The 12,633-nt window shown below is 41.0% G+C and overlaps 1 long non-coding RNA gene across 1 annotated transcript; it reads left to right on the top strand.

The window, feature by feature from the left end:
- Positions 1-646: 646 nt before the first annotated feature.
- LOC143664463 (uncharacterized) lies at positions 647-1,793 on the top strand. Its single transcript, XR_013166431.1, has 2 exons — positions 647-926; positions 1,680-1,793. It is a non-coding gene; the product is annotated as an uncharacterized LOC143664463 (long non-coding RNA).
- The last annotated feature ends 10,840 nt before the right edge of the window (positions 1,794-12,633 follow it).

The following is a 12,633-nucleotide window of genomic DNA, read 5'->3' as shown; positions in this document are numbered from 1 at the left end:
TTGGAACCGAATACATAGGACCTGGATTCTCTGGCAGAGGGTTCACGCTCTAGACTGGTTTTTCCCTTTTAGCTTTTATTTTCTTTCCTGAGAAGCAGCTCTGAAAATTCCCAAGGGACACTGAACTACCTACCTGCCCCAGTTCACCACTCTAAGATTTGGCACTGAGGGGCCATTTCTCCAGGCTCAGTGATAGTTCAGAATGGGACATGAGACAGAAAAGAGAGAAGTTTTTGTTATTTTGGCCACTTCAGTTCCTTTTGGCATGAGTGCAAATTGCTCTAGTATGCCCCCAATTTGTGTGCCCTTTTCAACTTCTTCTCTTACCTTTCCCTTCCCCCCTCTATGATTCCTTTTCTTTCTCTCTTTATCTTTCAAATGCCTAAAGGAGATAGGGAAATAGAGAATGCTATTTATTTGGCACCTTCTACGTATAAGATTGTTACTCCTCACAAGAACAAGGAAGGAAGGGATTGGTGGCAGTTTTAAAATGACTTTGAGACAGGAGTCTATGTCCTCTCCCCTTGAATCTAGGCAGGCTTATGACTTCTTTGACCATAGATTATGGTGGAAATGGGGCTATGTGATTCGTGAGGCCAGGTCATAAAAGGCCATGAAATTTCTGCCTTGTTGGTTGGGACACTCACCTAGAGACGCCACGTAAGTAGTCCCTGCTGTGAGGAAGCCCAAGCCATGTATAGACGCACTGGCCAGTGGTCCCAACTGAGCCCTGCCTTCAGGTTATCTCAGCCCAAGCACCAGACAAGTAAGTGAAAAAGCCTCCAGATAATTCCAGCCATTACAGTCACCCGTTGGTTCAAGTCATGCCAGCTAAAGCCCCAGACATCACGAAGCAGAAGCAAGCCGTCCATCTCCATGCGCGCCCTGTCCAAATTCTTGACCCATGGAATCTGCAAGCATGACAGGTAATGGTATTTTTTTCTTTTTCTCTTTTTTTCCCTGCTGTATGGCAGGGGTCACATTTCATTCTTTTTCCAAGGGAGTATCCCCTTATTGAAGCACCATTTGTTGAAACTTTTTGTTGTTGCGGTTTGGTTTGGTTTGGTTTCTCTTTTGTTTGTTTGTTTATTTGTTTGGGAAGGGCACAGGTTGGGAATCAAACCTGGGTCTCCTGCATGGCAGGCAAGAGTTCTACCACTGAACCACCCTCACACTCCCGTGTATATATTTTTTAATGCCACTATGTTTGTGATTATTTGTTTCACAGCAATAAACAACCATGACTGTATTATTGCTCCTTCTGCACAAATAGAGAAACAGAGACTTGGGGAAATTAACTTATAAGGCTTGTAAGTGGCAGAAGGAGGATTTGAACCCAGGTCTGTTTGAGTATAAAGCACACAGTTTTTCCCCTAGGAATTCAGTCAGGGATGGGGTGAGGGAACTAACTGGGTTGTGTATATGGGAATCAATACGGTTGCACTTTTCCTCAGTTGAACCACACCCCAAATCCTGAGCTCACCTGTCCATCACAGGGCGGACATGCCCACACACTTCAACTGCTAGGGACATTTGGCAAAGATCAATCCAGCTTCCTTGACTGATTATTGCCTGATGCTGTGATAGGAAGCTGGAGCAGGATTCCTGGGTATAGAGGCTTCATCTCCAGTGAGTCAGACCTGAATGCTGGTGCCTTATTGGCCCATTTTTTTTTTCAGGCAGATCCTGCCCTCCAGGAGATCCTCTGAGCTAGGATCTCTTTGAAGACCAATCAGATGCTCTTTGAAAACTGGCCCAGAAAAATCCAGATTCACCTGTGGGTGGAGGAGAGGTGGGTTTGGCCCCTTGTCTCCCGTGGAGAATGGATATGTGCTCTGGTCTCCCTCTCTCTTCCCAGTTTACAATGGTGCAGAGGGTTTCATTTCATTAGTCTTTATAATGTCTCTGGAGGCTGTCAGGTGCCAGGTGCTATAATAAGTGGAAATTTAACTACTTTTTCTTCAAGGCAAAAAAAAAAATCCAGCCTGCAGAGATTCAATTGCTGGGAATCTGCTTGGAAAAGACAGGAACCCCATTGTCAACTTTAAGTAAATTGCAACTGAAGCATGATCAGGCACCGAATTATCACAGTAAGTCCTCTCAGAAGCTCTTAAGGTCCAGCAAGAGACTGGCAAAAAAAATTCATCCAGGAAGGAGGCCAGATTAAAGCCGCAGTCCTGTTACCTCTCATGGCCGGAGGCTTCCAGTGGCCCCTTTCGTCTTTCTGAGGCTTCCTGTCCTGCCCCACAGACCTTCTTCTGCACCCTCTTCACAGCCCTTCACTCTCACCTCCCTGCCTCCCTGCTGCAGCTATTTCTGGTGGGTTCTGCTGGCTGAGTTTTCCAAAGGTATGGCCCTGGCCATTAACCTTTGAAGCACAAAATGCCAATAGAGCTGCGTGATGGGGAGCACACCTTCTATTTACAGCTGCTTTTTCAGATCACAAGGTGCTGGGCAAAGAGATAATTTTGCTTTAATAAAAAGCAGGCACTTAGAATTAATGCAGGGTGCAGGGGAAAAAAGCAGGGCTCTGAAGGGATCTGAGCAAACAGTGGAGAATCTAGGTCAAGCCAAAGAAGATGTTGGGCATACCACAGGAAAGGTCTGGGACAAAGCTATAACTCTGACAAATTCTACAGGGAATGGAAATTAATATTTACTGAGCTCTTACTATGTGTCAGGTGCCATGCGAGATATTTTGCATAAATTATTTATTTCTCATTGCAAATCTGGGAGGTCCCATTGTATGGATGAGTCAACCAAAGCTAAGAAAGAAGTATTTAATGAATGGAGGTTAAATGACCCAAGTCATACCACTAACGTGGGAAGGATGTAGGATTCAATCCCAGGTTTGCTGTATTCCATATCCTTCATTAACCCACTACTGGAGAGAGATATTCATTATTCTTGCCATGGTACAAATATTCCGGTACATGACCTCTACCCTCCTTGATAAAGAAAAAGAAAAAAGAAATAAAAGGTTAAAGGTTATTCCTGATATGTTTGTAGAATGAGGGGATTTTTTATTTCATACCCTTTGAGAAGGTTCTAGAAGAAACTGTCAACTGTTGGAGTCCACAGCACCCATCATTCCTAACTCTGTCTCCTGAATCCTTACCCATCCCTCATAGTTGAGCCTAAATTCCCATCCCATCCATAATGCTTCTCAACTACCTATTCACCTTTCTTTTCTTTAAATTAACTTAAAAATGGCTCCAAACCTCTCTCTTTCTCTGGGGGCTAGCAGAACCTTGACACAAGGCATTTTGCCCACTCCCATGATGCCCACAGTCTCAAGCACTATCAGGGATCCTCTTCCACTTAGCCACACAGGCCACCACGGACACACCCATCATCCCAGCCCACTGCTTCCTTAATATAAGGGAGCTCTGCTGCTTTAGGGCCAGACCGGGGATGAGGGCTTATGGGGGGCATAGTTTCTCTACTGTACTCTCTCAAAGGTACTGCCAAGGAGTGGTGCACAGGTCTCCAGAGCTCAGAAGACCCCTACTTTAGATCTCTTCTCACCATCTGGTTGCCCGCCATAGAATCTCCTCCCTCTCTCCACCCACTCTAGAACCCTAGCACAGGCTCATCAATGAGCTTGGGTTTGAGGGAAAAATAATACAAAATGGGAAACTTTCTGCTCATTCCCCATTATTTTGTAATGCAGGAAATGAAACACCATTCACTCAACTGCAAGCCAAAAACTTTAAAATTGTTTTCATTTCCTTTATCTTATACCCAATAATATCCAATCCATCAGCCTATTGTCTCTACCTTCAAAATACGTCCAGAATCTGACCCCTTTATACCACCTCCAGTGATCCACCTCAACCCAAGCCTCCATCATCTCTTATTGGAACCATTGCAATAGACTCCTAATCATCTCCCTGCTTCAATTCTTGCCTTTATTCTATTTTCTGCACAACATTTAGAGCTTCACCATTCAAGAGAGTAACCACAGACATGTGGCTATAAATTAACATAAATTAAAGTTTGAGTTTCTCAGTCACACTTTCAAGTGCTCAATAGCCACATGTGGTTAGTGGCTACCACATAGGTCGCACAGGCACAAGCATTTTCATCATCACAGAAAGTTCTATTGGACAGTGCTGATCTAGCATGAGCCTTAAATTATATCATATCTAACACTTAAGTTAGATCATCTCTCTCCCCTGTTCAAAATGCTCTGATGACATCCCACCACACTTAGAAAAAAAAAAATTTTAAAACCTGCCCATGATCTACAGACATTATGTGACCGGTCTCCTGCTAGGCCAGCCTTGTCTCTGATGTTCTCTCTGTCTCTCGCTCAGTTCCAGCAACTAGCCTCTTTAACATCCCATGAATATGCCATGCCTGCTCCTTCCTCAGGGCCTTTGCACTTGCTATTCCCTCTATTATGAACCATATTCCCTTAAAAAAATCACATGGTCTACTCCCTCACTTCATTTAGAACTCTACTCAAATGTACTCCCCCTTACAACTATGTCCTTTCTTTCTATTCCCAGTTACCCTCCATTTATTCTGCTCTATATTTCTTTATGACATTTCTAACTACCTGACATTGTATTATATATTTATGAGTTTATTGTCTGTCTCTTCCACTAGAACCCATGCTCCATGAGGGCAGAGGCTTTGTCATTTTATGCACTCCTTTATCCCTTGTGCCTAGAACACTGCCTAGCACGTAAGGACTCAGTGAATGTTTATCGATTGATTGAATGACTGAAAGACTGTTTTCTGCAAATGTTCCTGGAGCAAAGAATTACATAGGACTTGGCTATCTTCTTGGAATGAGGAAAAGCAAAAACAATAGGGACAACAAATGAATTAATATCTTAATAACTTTTTCTCTTATGCTGCTATAAGGCTTGTTTGTAAAAATGTGAATTTGTTCCAATGTGATTGACATTTTGGAACAATTTGAGCAAAATACAAATCTCGCCTTTGCTTTTCTGCACAATTCCATCCTCAAGAAGCAGTAGGTGAATACAGAAAACGGCACCCATGTAGAAATACACAAAATATATACAAGCACACACCTTAAATGTCTACTAACCACCTCCGTTCATCACCTGTGTTATGAGCCACATCTATTTACATCTGGTGTGACAACTTCCATCAAATTTCAGATAAGCCTCCTTCCACCATTTCACAGTAATTCACAAGCTGCAACTTTTCTGACAACTACTAAAAAGCAAGCTCCAGGTCTTCATCGAAGTAAAGTGCCATACTTACAAAAGTATTTCTGTTTTCCTAACATCTGAAGAACTGTGTGTTATGGGTTGAATTGCGTTCCCCCCACCCCACCCCACCCCAATATATGTTGAAGTCCAAGCTCCCAATACCTTAGAAAGTGACCTTATTTGGAAACAGTGTCATTTCAGATGCAATCAGGCAAGTTAAAATGAGGTCAAACAGAAGTAAATTAAGCCCCTAATCCATTATGACTGGTGTCCTACAAAGAAGGGCAGAAGAGACACATAAACGCAGGAGAGAACACCATGTGATGAGTGGGGCAGAGATTGAAGCCAGCAAACCATCAGTTGCCAGGAGACAGACATGGAACAGATTCTTTCATACAGACTTCAGAGGGAACTTGGCCTTTCCAACACCTTGATTTCAGACTTCCAGCCTCCAAAACTCTTTTAAGCCACCCAATTTGTTGTACTTTGTTATGGAAGTCTTAGGAATCTAAGACACTGTGCTACCATTTTTATTAAGTTCGTATCTTTATTTAATGTTTCTTTAAGGAAGTTTTTGAGCATCATGCCCCTAACCCCATTTTCCCCATAAGTCTTGTCTTATGACAGAACTCACTGACTGTACTTGGGTACATTTACTGGCTCCCCTTCCCCAGGTGGAAAGCATCTGAAGGGCAGGAACTACGTTTCATTAATTTTGAATCTCCAAAGCCTGCTAGGACAATTGCCAGGCATGTAATAGATGCTCAGTTCATTCCATCCAAGCCTCCTTTTAGAACATCCTCATTAGCACCTTCTGCACACTACCAAATTGAGCTTGGAACAGAGGTGGAACTCCGAAGGAACCTGTTCAGGGAATGTCTTTGCCCTTCCCGAGCTCCCAGGGGTCTTCCTGCTGCTGGAAAATGTTGAATTTTCTCTAAAGCCAGCGGGAACCTGCCTGAAACCTGCTGCCATGCCCGAGGGCTGTGGGGCATCCCCCAGCAGGCGCCGGCCCCCACGCTGTCCCGCAGCATCCAACAGATGCAGCAGCTTGTGCTGCAAGGAGGCCCTGTGTAAGATATATTAACATCACAAAAGTTAATGGGCCAGAAAGGAAAAAAATTAACATAAATTACCTTCGGCTGAAATCCTGCCTGCCTTGGCAACCAGAGAACAACTTCCAAGCTGTGCCAGAGGAAAGTCAGGCCTTGAAGTAAAGGTCTTAATGGGCCAAAATATCACCCCAGACCCTCCCTGGAACACAATAACTCCCCCATCATCTGGGCCCAGTAACAAATTATGCAGGGCAAGTGGCACGAGGAGTACAGCTTTATTTATGCTGCTTTCTAGCTAGTACATTGTGCAATGAGGAGTGTATGTAACCTTGGGAGGTGGGCACATCTTTCCTTGGGGAGATAACTTATTTCTCTCTGGGTGATCTTAGGGGCATCCCTGTCCCTCTTGGGTCTTCCATGTTTCCTACCGTCCTGGTTAGTAAGAGTCTTTATGAGGAAACCATCTCCAACGTCTCTTTAGATATAAAAGATAAATCCACCCCACCCCACCCCCACCCTCTTACAGGACTTAGATGGGATATGGTGAGGTCAAGAGACAGCAGAATTCTTTGGTATGAAATTCTGAGTTTCCAGATTGAGATGCTGGGGAAAGAGAGAGGAGATGTGGAAATCTGTTGGAAGAAAGTAGATCACAACAGCATGGCAAGGTCTGCACAGCCAGTAAGCAACAGAGCTGGGATGTGAACCTAGGCTCCAAAGCCATTCTCTTAAACACTACACAATACTGACCCTCAAGAATCCTCAAAGACACGGGGTTGGGAGACACAGGGTTCCTCATTGTATGTGGTGATGGCGGACACTTCAATCTTTCTACCTGAACATGGACAAAAGGGCAACCCCAAGAAGCTGGAGGATTTGGGTAAGGGTAAACCCAAGGGGATGATACTTGGGGTATTTTTAAATTAAAAAGGGAGGACCAGGTGATGCCTAAAGTTATTTTCTGCTCTAAGGGTCTATGAGGCTGTAAGATAGTTGTGGAAGGACACCTATCTGAAACAACTAGACTACCTATTTGTGGAATAGTTAGAGAGTTACAAGGCAACAAGGCAGTGAAGGACCTAGTGTGAGATCCTTGGGGCAAAATGACATATGTTGGATGGAGTGGTTGCTTTCGGGAAAGGAAAAACCAGAGAGACTTCCTGGAGGAGGTGACCACCTTGACCTTGATGGCCTCCTGTAGGAAAGTGGGCTGTGATCACAATGCCCCATTTCAAGCATTTCCTAGTCCCAGTTAGGTCTTTCTTCAGACTCCTTTACTTTCTTTCCTCCATTTTCCAGACTTCTTATCAAATCAGGAAAACAAATCAGCACCTTGTGGAGGGGTAGAGCAGGGTGGCCAAAGGCTGAGTTGGTCAGTCAGTCTGTAGATAAATGATGTACAAAGTCTCTGATTCCCAAAATGGTCTACAAATTGAACTTGAAGGGAAATCTGGACTTCCCTTAAATTTTGTTTTTCAGTTGAGATATAATCTGCATACTATAATGGTCACCATTTAAAGTACACAATTCAGTAGTTTTTAACATATTCACAAAGTTGTACAACCATCACCACTAATTTCAGAACATTTCATCACCCCTAAAAGAAACCCTGTACTGATTTGTGCTGGTTTGAAACTGTTGTGTACCCCAGAAAAGCCATGTTCTGTTAACCCTAATCCAATCTTGTGGGGCAGCCATGTTCTTTTAATCCTGATCTAACATTGTAGGATAGAACCTCTTGATTAGGTTGTTTCTATGGAGATATAACACACCCAATTGTGGGTGTGGCTTTTTTATTAGATGGAGATGTGACCCTGCCCATTCAAGGTGGGTCTTGATTAATTTACTGGAGTCCTTTAAAGGGGAAACATTTTGGAGAAAGCTTAGATACAGATGTTTGGAGATGTAGAGGAAAACTCTAGAAAGACCCACAGGATCTGTGAGAGCCATCTGAAACCAGAAACCAGGAGGCGAGCCCAGCAGATGCTGCCATGTGCCTTTCCATGAGGTGCTCAGCAAGCCAGGACCCAGAGTTTTGCCCTGGAGAAGCTAAGTGAGAGCCACAGATGCTTAGAGAGGAAGCCACTGGAATCAGAAGCACAAAGCAACAAACTGGGAGCAAGGGCCTTAGATACCAGCCATGTGCCTTCCCAGCTGACAGAGAAATCCTGGACACATTTGGCCTTTCTTCAGAGTCAAAGTATATTTTGATACCTTAGTTTGGACATTTTTACGGCCTTAGAACTGTAAATTATAACGTAATAAATCCTCTTTATCAAAGCCAATCCATTTCTGGTATCTTGCATCCTAGCAGTTTTAGCAGCCTAAAACACCATTGCAGAAACTTCCTATTTCCCCCCGCCATGAGCCTTGGCAATCAGGAATCTATTCTCTGGATTTTTCATGTCAATAGACTCATATAACATGTTGTCTTTTGTGACTGGCTTCTTTTACTTTAGCATAATATTTTCCAGGTTCTTCCATATTACGTCAGTACTTCATGCATTTTTATAATCAAATCATATTCCATTGTGTGGATCTACCACAATCTGTTTATCCATCAGTTAACAGACATTTGGGCTGCTTCCACTTTGGCTATGAATAATGTTACTATGAACATTTGTGACAAGTTTTTGTGTGGGCATGTGTTTTCATTTCTCTTAGCTATAGAATTAGGAGTGGAATTGCTGATTCACATGGTAACTTTTCATGATTTATTGAAAAGTCTTTCTTTGCACATTGAGCGGTCTTGGCACCTGTCTTAGTTTGCCAGGGCTGTTATGACAAACACCACACAATGACTTGGCTTAAACAATGAGCATTCATTGTCTCATGGGGTTGAGGCCTAGAAGTCCAAAATCAAGATGTCAGCGATGTCATGCTTTCTCCTGAAGCCAGTAGCATTTTGGTGGCGACAGTCCTCTGTCATGTAACATTCTCTCTCTCGCTTCTCTAACTTCTTCTGACTTCTTATTTCTACTTGTTTCTGGCTTCTAGCTTGTACTCCCTTCTGTCTTCTTCAGACTGACTGTGATGGAATTTCTTCTCTTTATAAGGACCCCAGTCATACAGATTAATATCCTGATTCAATTTGGCCATCCTCAACTAATAATAACATCTTCAAGAGGACTATTTACAAATGGGTTCACACCCACCAGAACACAGATTAAGTTAGGAAGATGTGTTTTCTGGGGTACTTGATTCAATCCCCAAAAGCCCCTTGTCAAAAATCAATTGATGATAAATGTGAGAGTCTATTTCTGGACTCTCAATTCCATTCCATTGATTTATATGTCTTTCCTTATGCCAGTACCTGATTTGATTACTGTAGGTTTGTACAAGTATGCCTCTGAGATATTGCATGTTCGGTTTCAGACCACCACAATACAGCGAGTATCACAATAAAGCAAATCATACGAATTAGTATAAATATAACTTTTATGTGTTTCTCAGTACACATAAAAGTTAGTTTACACTATACTGTCATATAAGTGTGCAATAGGATTATGTCTGAAAAAATAATGTACATATTTTAATTAAAATGTGACATAGAGACACAAAATGAGCACATGCCATTGGAAAAAAAGACTTGCTTGATGCAGGTTTGCCACAAACCTTCAATTTGAGAAAAGATCTGTGAAGCACAATAAAGCAAAGCAGAACAAAACCAGGTATGCCTATAGAATGTTTTGCCACTGGAAAGCGTGAGTCCTCCAAATTTATTCTTCTTTTTCAAGTTGTTTTCCCTCTTCTTGGTCCCTTGAATTTTAGGATCAGCTTGTCAATTTCTGAAAAGAAGACTGCTGGGATTTTGATAGGAATTGTATTGACTTTTCATTTATTCTTTCTCTGATACTCTTCCTTTCCTTACATATATCTGAGTTTCTAAACTTTAGCATTTCTCTTATCTCTAAAGAACTTGGTTTATTTTTTTTTTTTTTTTTTTTTTTCCTTTTTTTTTTTTTTTTTATTAATTAAAAAAAGAATTAACAAAACAATTAGAAATCATTCCAATCTACATGTACAATCAGTAATTCTTAATAACATCACATAGTTGCATATTCATCATTTCTTAGTACATTTGCATCGATTTAGAAAAAGAAATAAAAAGACAACAGAATAAGAATTAAAACAATAATAGAAAGAAAAAAAAACAAAAACAAAAAACCTATACCTCACATGCAGCTTCATTCAGTGTTTTAACATAATTGCATTACAATTGGGTAGTATTGTGCTGTCCATTTCTGAGTTTTTATATCCAGTCCCGTTGTACAGTCTGTATCCCTTCATCTCCAATTATCCCTTCTCTTTTTTTTTTTTTTTAATTAACGGAAAAAAAGAAATTAACCCAACATTTAGAGATCATACCATTCTACACATGCAATCATTAATTCTTAACATCATCACATAGATGCATGATCATCATTTCTTAGTACATTTGCATTGGTTTAGAAGAACTAGCAACATAACCGAAAAAGATATAGAATGTTAATATAGAGAAAAAAATAAAAGTAATAATAGTAAAATCAAAACAAAACAAAACAAAACAAAACAAAAACCTATAGCTCAGATGCAGCTTCATTCAGTGTTTTAACATGATTACTTTACAATTAGGTATTATTGTGCTGTCCATTTTTGAGTTTTTGTATCTAGTCCTGTTGCACAGTCTGTATCCCTTCAGCTTCAATTACCCATTGTCTTACCCTGTTTCTAACTCCTGCTGAACTCTGTTACCAATGACATATTTCAAGTTTATTCTCGAATGTCCGTTCACATCAGTGGGACCATACAGTATTTGTCCTTTAGTTTTTGGCTGGATTCACTCAGCATAATATTCTCTAGGTCCATCCATGTTATTACATGGTTCATAAGTTTATCTTGTCTTAAAGCTGCATAATATTCCATCGTATGTATATACCACAGTTTGTTTAGCCACTCTTCTGTTGATGGACATTTTGGCTGTTTCCATCTCTTTGCAATTGTAAATAATGCTGCTATAAACATTGGTGTGCAAATGTCCGTTTGTGTCTTTGCCCTTAAGTCCTTTGAGTAGATACCTAGCAATGGTATTGCTGGGTCGTATGGCAATTCTATATTCAGCTTTTTGAGGAACCGCCAAACTGCCTTCCACAGTGGTTGCACCCTTTGACATTCCCACCAACAGTGGATAAGTGTGCCTCTTTCTCCGCATCCTCTCCAGCACTTGTCATTTTCTGTTTTGTTGATAATGGCCATTCTGGTGGGTGTGAGATGATATCTCATTGTGGTTTTGATTTGCATTTCTCTAATGGCCAGGGACATTGAGCATCTCTTCATGTGCCTCTTGGCCATCCGTATTTCCTCTTCTGAGAGGTGTCTGTTCAAGTCTTTTTCCCATTTTGTAATTGGGTTGGCTGTCTTTTTGTTGTTGAGATGAACAATCTCTTTATAAATTCTGGATACTAGACCTTTATCTGATATATCATTTCCAAATATTGTCTCCCATTGTGAAGGCTGTCTTTCTACTTTCTTGATGAAGTTCTTTGATGCACAAAAGTGTTTAATTTTGAGGAGTTCCCATTTATTTATTTCCTTCTTCAGTGCTCTTGCTTTAGGTTTAAGGTCCATAAAACCGCCTCCAGTTGTAAGATCCATAAGATATCTCCCAACATTTTCCTCTAACTGTTTTATGGTCTTAGACCTAATGTTTAGATCTTTGATCCATTTTGAGTTAACTTTTGTATAGGGTGTGAGAGATGGGTCTTCTTTCATTCTTTTGCATATGGATATCCAGTTCTCTAGGCACCATTTATTGAAGAGACTGCTCTGTCCCAGGTGAGTTGGCTTGACTGCCTTATCAAAGATCAAATGTCCATAGATGAGAGGGTCTATATCTGAGCACTCTATTCGATTCCATTGGTCGATATATCTATCTTTATGCCAATACCATGCTGTTTTGACCACTGTGGCTTCATAATATGCCTTAAAGTCAGGCAGCGCGAGACCTCCAGCTTCGTTTTTTTTCCTCAAGATGTTTTTAGCAATTCGGGGCACCCTGCCCTTCCAGATAAATTTGCTTATTGGTTTTTCTATTTCTGAAAAATAAGTTGTTGGGATTTTGATTGGTATTGCATTGAATCTGTAAATCAATTTAGGTAGGATTGACATCTTAACTATATTTAGTCTTCCAATCCATGAACACGGTATGCCCTTCCATCTATTTAGGTCTTCTGTGATTTCTTTTAGCAGTTTTTTGTAGTTTTCTTTATATAGGTTTTTTGTCTCTTTAGTTAAATTTATTCCTAGGTATTTTATTCTTTTAGTTGCAATTGTAAATGGGATTCGTTTCTTGATTTCCCCCTCAGCTTGTTCATTACTAGTGTATAGAAATGCTACAGATTTTTGAA

The sequence above is a fragment of the Tamandua tetradactyla genome, chromosome 20 (assembly GCF_023851605.1).
Source record: "Tamandua tetradactyla isolate mTamTet1 chromosome 20, mTamTet1.pri, whole genome shotgun sequence".
NCBI lineage: Eukaryota > Metazoa > Chordata > Mammalia > Pilosa > Myrmecophagidae > Tamandua > Tamandua tetradactyla.
This window is presented reverse-complemented; position numbering and strand designations above follow the sequence as displayed.